Here is a 12,050-nt window from a genome sequence, read left to right on the forward strand (position 1 = left end):
AAGGAAAAAAATAAAGAAATGAAAAACTTAATAAAGAAGGAACCAGAAAATGCTACGTTTACACTCCCAGTACAGTACTCCCAGTGCAGTACAGTACTCCCAATGCAGTACAGTACTCCCAGTGCAGTACAGTACTCCCAGTGCAGTACAGTACTCCCAATGCAGTACAGTACTCCCAGTGCAGTACAGTACTCCCAGTGCAGTACAGTACTCCCAATGCAGTACAGTACTCCCAGTGCAGTACAGTACTCCCAGTGCAGTACAGTACTCCCAGGGCAGCACGGTAGCATGGTGGTTAGCACAATTGCTTCACAGCTCCAGGGTCCCAGGTTCGATTCCCGGCTTGGGTCACTGTCTGTGCGGAGTCTGCATGTTCTCTCTGTGTCTCTCCCCGTGTCTGCGTGGGTTTCCTCCGGGTGCTCCGGTTTCCTCCCACATGTCCCGAAAGACGTGCTGTTAGATCATTTGGACATTCTGAATTCTCCCTCTGTGTACCCAAACATACGTTGGAATGTGGCAACTAGGGGATTTTCACAGTAACTTCATTGCAGTGTTAATGTAAGCCTACTGGTGACAAGGCCTGTACCTGAAAACAGCAGAAGAAACGTGTGTATGGAATTTAGCAAGGAGGCTGTAACCAGACTGGATCACCACCTCAAAAAGACTTTTGTATAGTATCTCGGACCCAATTTTAACCCATTCAAAACCTACTCATTTGCTTAGAAGAACAATGGAGTGATATAGATATTATATTATTTTCTGTTCTCACATCAAACCTGCATAATGATTCACCTGCCAAACCATAACCAGAAATGTGGGATACAACATCGCCAGAATTGAGAGGACATAGGAAATAAGTGTTAGAGTCGGTTATTGAACCGCTCGAGTACGCTCCAAAATTCTATAAGGTCATGGTTTCTTGGACCTCATTTCCATTTTCCTGGCCAACCTCCATATTCCTCGATTCCCTCAGAGTCCAAGGGCCAGCTTTCCCCCACTTCTGGGTTACACATCTGCCTACATCATCAGCCTTTCAGCAAGCAGAATTTTGCAGGGGTCGGGACCTTAATTGGCCGAAAGACTATTGGCCAAAAAGCTATCCAATTAGGTAAGCCCGAGGCAGGAACAGAGGTGTCTACAGGTTAAAAAGCTGCCTCCATTCTGCGCTGCTTCTCCATAATCGGCACGATGTCCGCCGACAGGCGCCAAAAATGGCGCAAATCAGTCCGGCATCGCGCCGCCCCAAAGGTGCGGAATCCGCCGCATCTTGAGGGGCCGAGCCGTAACCTTGAGGGGCTAGGCCCGCGCCGGACTGATTTCCGCACCGCCACCTGGTGGGAAAGGCCTTTGGTGCCCCGCCAGCTGGTGGGAAAGGCCTTTGGTGCCCCGCCAGCTGGCGCGAAACTGACATTGCTGGGCTTCGGGACGAGATTCTCCGACCCCCTGCCGGGTTGGAGAATCGCCGGGGGCTGCCGTGAATCCCGCCCCCGCCGGTTGCCGAATTCTCCGGCACCGGATATTCAGCGGGGGCAGGAATCGGGCCGCGCCGGTTGGCGGGCCCCCCCCCTGGCGATTCTCCGGCCCGGATGGGCCGAAGTCCCGCTGCTAGAATGCCTGTCCTGCCGGTGTGGATTAAACTACCTCTCTTACCAGCGGGACAAGGCGGCGCGGGCGGGTTCCAGGGTCCTAGGGTGCCGCGGGGCGATCTGGCCCTGGGGGTTGCCCCCATGGTGGCCTGGCCAGCGATCGGGGCCCACGATCCGCGGGCGGGCCTGTGCCGTGGGGGCACTCTTTTCCTTCCGCCTTCGCCACGGTCTCCACCATGGCGGAGGCGGAAGAGACCCCCTCCACTGCGCATGTGCGGGGATGCCGTGAGCGGCCGCTAACGCTCCCGTGCATGCGCCGCCCGACAATGTCAGTTTCGCGCCAGCTGGCGGGGCACCAAAGGCCTTTCCCGCCAGCTGACGGGGCGGAAATCAGTCCGGCGCGGGCCTAGCCCCTCAAGGTTAGGACTCGGCCCCTCAAGATGTGGAGGATTCTGCATCTTTGGGGCGGCGCGATGCCCGACTGATTTCCGCCGTTTTTGGCGCCTATCGGCGGACATCGCGCCGATTACGGAGGATTTTGCCCCATATATCTGTTGCTCAAAAATGCTAGATATCAAAAAGAAAAATATATATAGTAATTGATTTTGAGTACAACATTTAACACTAGAGATTGGCGTATGCTAGGAAGAAGACAGAGTATGTTATTAAACCACAATTAAATAGACAAAACATTAAGTAAGGAGAAATTGGCTGTGATTTCTTATTCAAAGGATAGGATTCCTATTTTATACTTCAAGTGAAAACATATGGCTGAAGGCCATATAGATTGGAGAATCACAACAGAAACCATTTATTTCTTTCACAACTAGTTACAGGGAGAATAAATTTAACACTGTTGCAGTTATCAAAGGCTAAATCCAATATCAGGCAAAAGTGGAATTTGAATGTGCTACATTCTGAGAGGTACTCAAGGAGTAGAAGATGTTTTTAAATAATCAGAGTTTCTGCTCCTTCAGGACAGTGAACTTAATTCAAAAAAATGTTCTGTTCTCAGTGTTGGGATATTAATTTATAGAACATGGTTATCCAATAACATCTTATTAGAAAAAAACAAAGAACAAAGAAAAGTACAGCACAGGAACAGGCCCTTCGGCCCTCCAAGTCTATGCCGACCATGCTGCCCGTCTAAAGTAAAATCTTCTACACTTCCTCGGTCCGTATCCCTCTATTCCCATCCTATTTATGTATTTGTCAAGATGCCCCTTAAATGTCACTATCGTCCCTGCTTCCACCACCTCCTCCGGCAGCGGGTTCCAGGCACCCTCTACCCTCTGTGTAAAAGACTTGCCTCGTACATCTCCTCGAAACCTTGCCCCTCGCACCTTAAACCTATGCCCCCTAGTAATTGAGCTCTCTACCCTGGGAAAAAGCTTCTGACTATCTACCCTGTCTATGCCCCTCATAATTTTGTAGACTTCTATCAGGTCATCCCTCAACCTCCGTCGTTCCAGTGAGAACAAACCGAGTTTATTCAACCGCTCCGCATAGCTAATGCCCTCCATACCAGGCAACATCCTGGTAATTCTCTTCTGCACCCTCTCTAAAGCCTCCACATCCTTCCGGTAGTGTGGCGACCAGAATTGAACACGATACTCCAAGTGTGGCCTAACTAAGGTTCTATACAGATTCTATTGGAAAACCTACTGGGAACAGGCTCTCAATAAGCCTACGATGATCTAAATTACCTCATTAATGGGAGGAGGTAGGTTCGGAGGCTCACTCCCTCCCCACCCTTGGGTAAATGGCGGAGGTGGGAGTTTTGCCTTTATCACTCGGTGGCCATTTTGTTTGCCAATCCACCTCCTCTCCCATCCATCGGGGAAGGGAAAATTCCAGCTCAATAGTCCAACAACCACAGTCTTGAATATGCTCAAAAACTGATGCAGTATTATTGTAGATGGTATCCATCAGCAGTTAAGGCCAGTCTCGCCTCTTGAGATATTTGTCATCGCAATGCTCCTTAAATGATAGTATAACACTTGAGATGCATTTATTAATCTGTTACCATTCTCTACGTGTAACTTTTCCAGGACGCCCTGAAGAACTCCTATTTTCATACCCCCTCTGCGCACGATAGGCTGTCACATATATCGGCCGTCTGCTACTCAGTCATCTACACACAACATCTGAATCAGGTGAGGTAATTCTAAAAGAAACGAAATATACCACAGCACGATGCTTCCATTGTATCAAAAGAAATAGAAGAAGGAAATCGTATGACCCATTGTATCCTCTCTATTCATTATGTGACGTTATAGAAATGTACAGCATGTGGCGAGTTAATGTCATGTTACAATCAGCCACTAGATGGAGCTAGGGACAGTACTCTGAAAGGCACTGACTCTCAGGCTTTTGGGAGAGAGTGGAGTAGAGGAGAGGAGACTGGAGTAAAGTGCATAGTAGAGCTAGAAAGGATAGAATACAATTACAGTTGGAGTATAGAGATAGTGTTAGTGAGTGTAGTTTAATATAATCTATTTGTTTACTGTAGGAATGAGTGTCGAACTTTTATTTAAGTAGTGCAAATAAAAGTAGCTTCGCTGATGAACCTAGCTTCAAGTGTCTTTGTGAACACTATGCTTTCCATCCTTACGCCAACGTCACAGAGATCACCACACATTACAGGAAACACCCTCCGCATCAGCCAGTTTGAATCAAAGCCACATTGGTTGCAAGAGGCAACATCATCATCGTTACTCCTATGAAAAAGAATCATCAACTGGGCAAAATAGGTGGCTTTTGCTGGATGGCAGGATTCCAGTTGCAAAGGCCTGCTCTTTTAAGACAAAAGGGTGTTGGGGATTTGCAGATCAACTCCATAGCAGTCATAGGGCGGCAAGGTAGCACAGTGGTTAGCACTATGGCTTTACAGCGCCAGAGTCCCAGGTTCGATTCCCGGCTGGGGTCAATGTCTGTGTGGAGTCTGCACGTTCTCCCCGTGTCTGTGTGTGTTTCCTCCGGGTGCTCCGGTTTCCTCCCACAAGTCCCGAAAGACGTGCTGTTAGGTGAATTGGATATTCTGAATTCTCCCTCAGTGTACCCGAACAGGCGCCGGAATGTGGCGACTAGGGGATTTTCACAGTAACTTCATTGCAGTGTTAATGTAAGCCTACTTGTGACAATAAAGATTATTATTATTATTATGAATGGAAAGCATTTCCATTCCAATTCAGCTAGTCAGAAAGCAGATTAGTCTTGCGTTGCTCTGATTAAATTTCACCGACCTGAGCGGCGTGGAAGAGATTGGAGATGGCGTCCTGCAAAGGAACCAGCCTACAAGCACTGGTGACGGCACCGCTGCCATTCTCCCCGAAGAAATACACAAGTCCAGTGGTGGTGGCAACGCTGAAAATTTGGGGGCAGTGGAGACGGCATAGGGGAATGACGGGAGCCTCGGTGCGGTCCCCGATAAGAAATAATCATAGGTTTGTCCCGGGGAGAATAGATGGGGGATTTGGTGCATGGCAGAGAGCTGGGATTGTGCAACTGAGGGATCTGTTCCTGGACAGGACGTTTGCGAGTCTGGGAGCGCTGACAGAAAAATATGGGTTGCCCCAAGGGAATGAATTTCGATACATACAACTGAGGGATTTTGCGAGGCAACAGGTGAGGGAATTCCCGCAGCTCCCGACGCAGGAGATTCAGGATAGAGTGATCTCAGGGACATGGGTGGGGGATGGTAGGGTGTCAGATATATACAGGGAAATGAGAGATGAGGGGGAGAACATGGTGGATGAGCTGAAGGGAAAATGAAATGGGAGGAAGAGCTGGAGGAAGAGATTGAAGAGGGGCTGTGGGCAGATGCCCTACGTAGGGAAAACTCTTTGTCCTCGTGCGCCAGGCTTAGCCTGATACAATTTAAGGTTTTGCACAGGGCACATATGACCAGAGCAAGGCTCAGTAAATTTTTCGGAGTAGAAGATAGGTGTGGGAGATGCTCGAGAAGCCCAGCAAACCACACCCACATGTTTTGGTCATGCCCCGGCACTGCAGGGGTTCTGGGTGGGGGTGGCGAAGGTGCTTTCAAAGGTGGTGGGGGTCCGGGTCGAGCCAGGCTGGGGGCTGGCTATATTCGGGGTTGCAGAAGAGCCGAGAGTGCAGGAGGCGAGAGAGGCTGATGTTTTGGCCTTTGCGTCCCTAGTAGCCCGGCGAAGGATACTGCTTATGTGGAAGGAAGCCAAGCCTCCGGGTGTGGAGATCTGGACAAACGACATGGCAGGGTTTATAAAACTGGAATGGATAAAGTTTGCACTAAGGGGTTCGGCTCAGTGGTTCACCAGGCGGTGGCAACCGTTCATTAACTACCTCGCAGAACGATAAAGGAAATGGGAAGGTAACAGCAGCAACCCAGGGGGGAAGGGGGGGGGGAAGGGGGGGGGGGGGCAGGTGGGTCCTCAGGGGTGTTTTTGTAAAGATATTGGTGCTTGGTTATGTATATTGAATTGCTGATTTTATTATTTGGGAGAGTTATTATTTTTGTTATGGCAGTTGCCATTTAGTTTATATATTATTTATTTATTTGTTAAAAAATGGTCACGGTTATTTATATTGCTTTGCTGTTGTAAAAAGGGGAAAAACCTTTGTATTGTTTTGTTTGGCCGAAAAAGGTGAATAAAATATATTATAAAAAAAAAAAAATTTCACCGACCTGAAATGTCACCTCTGTTTTTCTCAGTACAGATGCTGCCAGACCTACTGAGAATTTCCAGCAGGTTCTGTTTTTATTTCCGATTATCACCTGCTGATCCCACCGAGAAATACTCTGATATTCGCAGGGAAAGGTCTTGGCTGAAGGTCCGAACATCTGTTTACAAAGAAAAGCGAGACATCAAGATTGGGCGGACAAGGAAAGATTGGGCAGTGCTTTACCTGGCATGTCCCAGAAGGAGAAATGCTCCCAATTTTGGGCCTTGCCGTGATTGACAGCTCCAACCAAAACATGAGGAAATTGAGGATTACAGTCAACTCATGGCGGCACACCCCATGACAGTCAGCATGGTTCCCCCACAGCGCCAGGGACCTGAGTTCAATTCCGGCTTTGGCCATCTGTGTGGCGTTTGCATGTTCTTCCCGTGTCTGCCTGCTTTTTCCCCGGGTGCTCCACAATCCAAAGATGTGCAGGTTAGATGGGGTGACGGGGATAGGGTGGGGGAGTTGGCCTTGGTAAGGTGCTCTTTCAAAGGGTCAGTGCAGACTTGTTGGGCCAAATGGCCTCCTTCTACACTACAGGGATTCTATCATTCTGTGGTTCTAGCTTCCTCCTGACACAAACTTATGTCTTCCTCATTTGCAGCCAGGTTCAAGGAATCTGGATGTTTATAATGAATCCTTTCCCTCCATGGAGAGGATACATTTCCTGGAGATGCCCTTCAACCTCAGACAGAACCACATTAGCATACTTCCTGCAGCTGAACCATCAGCTCTCTAACAGTACATCTAAGAGCTGCTCACATGTTTCCAGGGTGAACAGTGAGGTGAGTCTTTTTGGCCTCAGTACAGCTTTCCTGAGATACCCTCAATTCCAACTCGAGAGAGATGATTGGTAATGCAAAGGCTTTAATTACCAGAGAACCAGACAGCTGCCGAGAAGTGTGCTCACTGCACGCTGCCCACTGAACATTACCTTATATATGGCTCCCTGGGGGGGGGGGGGGGGGCGGAGCCGGAGGCGGAGTCCCCCAGGGTTCCAAACCCGGTCTTTTTTTCATAGAATTTACAGTGCAGAAGGAGGCCATTCGGCCCATCAAGTCCGCACCGGCTCTTGGAAAGAGCACCCCACCCAAGGTCCACACCTCCACCCTATCCCCATAACCCAGCGACCCCACCCAACACTAAGGGCAATTTATCATGGCCAATCCACCTAACCTGCACATCTTTGGACTGTGGGAGGAAACCGGAGCACCCGGAGGAAACCCACGCACACACGGGGAGGATGTGCACACTCCGCACAGACAGTGACCCAAGCCGGAATCGAACCTGGGACCCTGGAGCTGTGAAGCAATTGTGCTATCCACAAAGCTACCGTGCTGCCCATCTTAAAGGGATCATGACGTTAAAGCTACAGTTATCAGTCATCACACTCCCTTTTCGTGGAAAGCTGCAGCCCTCTGAAAGGTGCTCTCAAACCAGACTTTGATTCACTCAGCAAGAGGGAAACAAGCTGAGTGCTCTGCGTAAATGGTTTCTTTGCCTGTGTTTCATTCAAAATAGGAGACAAAGCTTGCATTGCAGAGTTAGGTGCACACTGCGCCGCTGTGCTACAAGGCACTGACGCATCAAAGTTCTGGGAAGCACAATTCCATTAAATTGGGGCTTATTATCCATATCTTATCTACTGTCGCCACAATCCATCTGGTTTTCCAGCAACCTGGTGTAAACAAAGATTGTAACTTTAACAATGAATGATTCTGTGAATTAAAAATTAAATTGTCATCTGTTGTAACATGCAAAATTCTCAGCCTTTGTATATTCTCTGGAGTAATATATCACTACTGCATAAAGAGATATTACAATGGAGGCTCTTTGATAGCTCTGACAGTTAGTCTACGTCAAGACAAAGTAAAATGCCCACTTTTCAATTTGACAGTGGAGCAGCAAGCAGAGGCATTTTACAGGACGCAGACGGCTCGCCCCCACCCCCACCCCCCACCCACCCACACACCAGAAGTAACCGACTCGCTCCACCCAAACCTGTCCCGTAGTCATAATATGTCGAGAGCAGGTTAATGTGGCTCCCAGTGGGACCCTGCCCCTCCCTGGAGAGGGAGTGTCGCCCTCCGGAGCAGCTGGCCAGCAGCACCATCAACCGCAGCAGCACCAGGAGCCCAGTAACGGGTGCTGCTGGGGCTGGCACAAGTCCCAAGCCGAAGACCCTATAGATCCCGGAGTACGGTGAGTCTGGGTTATTGCGTGGGAGGGAGGCTGGGGGAGTTGGTGGGGTTGGTTTTGGAAAGCAGGTGGGTAGGCTAGTAGGTTACTATCTTAGATGGGCTGCCCCCGATGTGTAGCCGCCCCCCCCCCGCCCCCTCCCCCACCTCCACAAGGAGAGTTACCTCCACTCCCTCCCAACCTTCTAAAACTATTTTTTTTTAAAAGCTCAATCCACTGCCACCCGTCTGCCCAGGCTAACACATGACAGAGTTGGCAGCATTTTATCAGAGCCAGCGAGGCCGAGAGATGCCGGGTGGCCAATTGATCAGTATGGCTAAGTGGGTTCTTAAACTCACTTACTCACTTAATCTGGTTAGATCCGGTTCGATCTCTTGGGGCATAACAGGCGCGGGAATCCCGGGGGGGCGGCCTCTCCCTGAATCTACCAGCCGCGTCCCGCTCCAATTCCGGCGGGATTAACTTTCCTAACTACTTTCTATACCTATATAATAGCCTTTCGTAATTCATGCCCTCAGACACTCACGTCCCTCTGCATCTCAGAACTCTGCAATCTATCAACATTTAGAAAATAAGCTTTGTTATTCTTCCTGCCAAAATTGACAATTTCAGATTTGCACCATTTGCCAGATATTTGTCCACTCACTTAACCTATCTATGTCCCTTTGCAGCCTCCTTACATCCTCTTCACAATTTACTTTCCTACCTATCTTTGTATCGTCATCAGCAAATTTAACAACCATACCTTCAGTCCCTTCATCCAACTCATTTATATGAACTGTAGATCATTGAGGCCCCAGCACAGATCCCTGTGGCACATCACTCATCACATCCTGCACCAGAAAAAGATCCATGTATGCCAACTCCCAGTTACCTGTTAGCTAGCCAATCTTCAATCCATGTCAATATGTCGCCCTTACACCATGAGCTTTTATCTTCTGCAATAACCTTTGATGTGACACCTTATCAAATGCCTTCTGGAAATCTCAGTACAGTACATCCCCTTTACCCACACACATGTGGCTCCTTCAAAGAACTCCAATAAATTAGTTCTAATTACATGACTGCCCTTTCACAAAACCATGTTGACTCTGCCTTATTGCCTTATTGCTGTGAATTTTTCCAAGTGCCCTGTTATAACATCTTTAATAATAACTTCTAACATTTTCCCTATGACAGATTTTAGGTTATCTTCCATTTGCTATCTTCCAGTCTAACGGAACCTTCCCCAAAAACTTTGGAATTTTGGAAAATTTAAATCAATCCGTCAACGTCATTTGCCTATTCTTTCAAGACCTTAACGTGAAGTCCATCTGGACCCGGGTGTTTGTCAACCCACAGACACAACAATATACTCAATACCACTTCCCTGATGATTGTAATTTTCCTGAGTTCCTCCCTCCCTTCCATTCCCTGATTTAAGGCTAGTCCTGGGATGTTACTTGAGCCCTCTCCAGTTCAACCGATCCAAAATACTATTTAATTCATCTTCATTAGCTCCAATTTCCATTATCAGTTCCCCAGATGCACTTTCTATAGAACCAAGATTCACTTTGTTAACACTTTTCTCATTTAAATATCTATAGAAACTCTTCATATTACTAGCTAGCTTTCTCTTGTTCTCTAGGTTTTCCCACATGATCATCATTTTTTTTGTCATTCTTTGATGTTCTTTGTATTCTTTCAAATCTTCGGACCTGTCATTCGTTTTTTGCACAAATATATGCTCTTTGTTTAATACTGTCTTTAACTTATTTAGTTAACCATGGACGACTGGCTCGCCTCTTTCTTTCTCCTTGGAATCCCTAGTTTCCCCTGAGAAGGGGGTGGTGAGCTGCCTTCCTGAACTGCTGCAGTCCCTGAGGTGTAGGTACACCCAGAGTGCTGTTAGTGGGGGAGCTATTGCATGTTTAACCTTTCCCACCAATGACTACACTTCAAATGCACTTTGTTAGCTATAAAGCACTTTGGGATGTTCTGAGGATGTGGAAGGTGGTTAGCAAATGCAAATCTTTCTTTAAGTCATTTGAAAACAAATTCATTGACAGAGCATAGCATCGCTGGCTGGGTCAGCCCTTATTACCTGTCCCTAACAGCCCGCCATTTGAGAGAGTCAACCACATTGCTATGGGTCTGGAGTCATATGTTGGCCAGACCAGATATGGGCAGAAGATTTCCTTCCTTAAAGGGCATTAGTGAAACATGTTTTTTTAATGACAGTCGGCAATAGTTTCGTGGTCGCCATTAGGCATTTAATTCCAAACTTTTTATAAATTGCAGGATTTGAACCAAGGAACCAGGGCCGGGATTCTCCGAGCCCGCGGCGGGTCGGAGAATTGCCATTGACGCGAAAATTCCTGCTACGCTTCTCTGACGCCAGGACGCAAATCTCTGGCTACCGGAGAATCGGCGCCAGTCGAGCGTGCATGGTCGACGCGCGCCGGTCGGGGGCCGTTGAAAGAGGCCCCCGCAGCGATTCTCCGCGGTCGACCGGCCGTGTTCCCGCCGGCGTGGTACACATATGGTACCACCCGGCGGGAGCTCGGACCCACGGCTGCGGTGGCCGGCCTGGTGGGGCGGCGGGGGATCAGGCTCCAGTGGGGGCCTCCACGAGGGCCAGGCCCGTGATCGGGGGCTACTAATTGGCGAGCGCGCGATCTGGGGGGAGCCTACCTTCTTCCGCATGGGCCCGCTGTGTCGCAACGCCATGTTGCGTGGCGCCGGCGTGGAGCCAGCCACCACGCGCAGGCACCGGCGCGGTAACAGCCACAATGTGCATGCACCGGCGTGGAAACGGCCACCACGCGCATGCGTGGACCCACGCTGGCAGTGCAGGACCGTGTATCGGCGCCAACCCCGGCGCCATGCTGGCCCCCTGTGGGCCATTGAACCGCTGGGCCAAAAGGCCCGTTGATGTCAGCGTGAAACACTCCGGTGTTTACGCCAGCGTCAACAGTTAGCCGGATTTTGGAGAATCCCGGTCCAGATCTTTCCCTGTGTCTCTGGATTACTAGTCCAGGACTGAGCCACAGCCTCTGCCAAGCTTTATTAGGTAGAAATTTCCACTGGTGAGATTTTCATAGAATCATAGAATTTACAGTGCAGTAGGAGCATTTCGGCCCATCGAGTCTGCACCAGCTCTTGGAAAGAGCACCCAACACAAGCCCACACCTCCATCCTATCCCCATAACCCAGTAACCCCACCCATCACTAAGGGCAATTTTGGACACTAAGGGCAATTTAGCATGGCCAATCCACCTAACCTGCACATCTTTGGACTGTGGGAGGAAACCGGAGCACCCGGAGGAAACCCACGCAGACACAGGGAGAACGTGCAGACTCCGCACAGGCAGAGACCCAAGCTGGGAATCAAACCTGGGACCCTGGAGCGGTGAAGCAATTGTGCTAACCACTGTGCTACCGTGCTGCCCACACTGCAGTCAATGGGCCTTTGCATGGCTTGCCGCAATTTCCAGCCCCACACCTCTGCGGCGGGGCCATAACATTCAGCCCATGAAGTTGCAATGTGTAGCATTTTCCAATCTTCCTAATGTT

The sequence above is a fragment of the Scyliorhinus torazame genome, chromosome 13, assembly GCF_047496885.1.
Source record: "Scyliorhinus torazame isolate Kashiwa2021f chromosome 13, sScyTor2.1, whole genome shotgun sequence".
Lineage (NCBI taxonomy): Eukaryota > Metazoa > Chordata > Chondrichthyes > Carcharhiniformes > Scyliorhinidae > Scyliorhinus > Scyliorhinus torazame.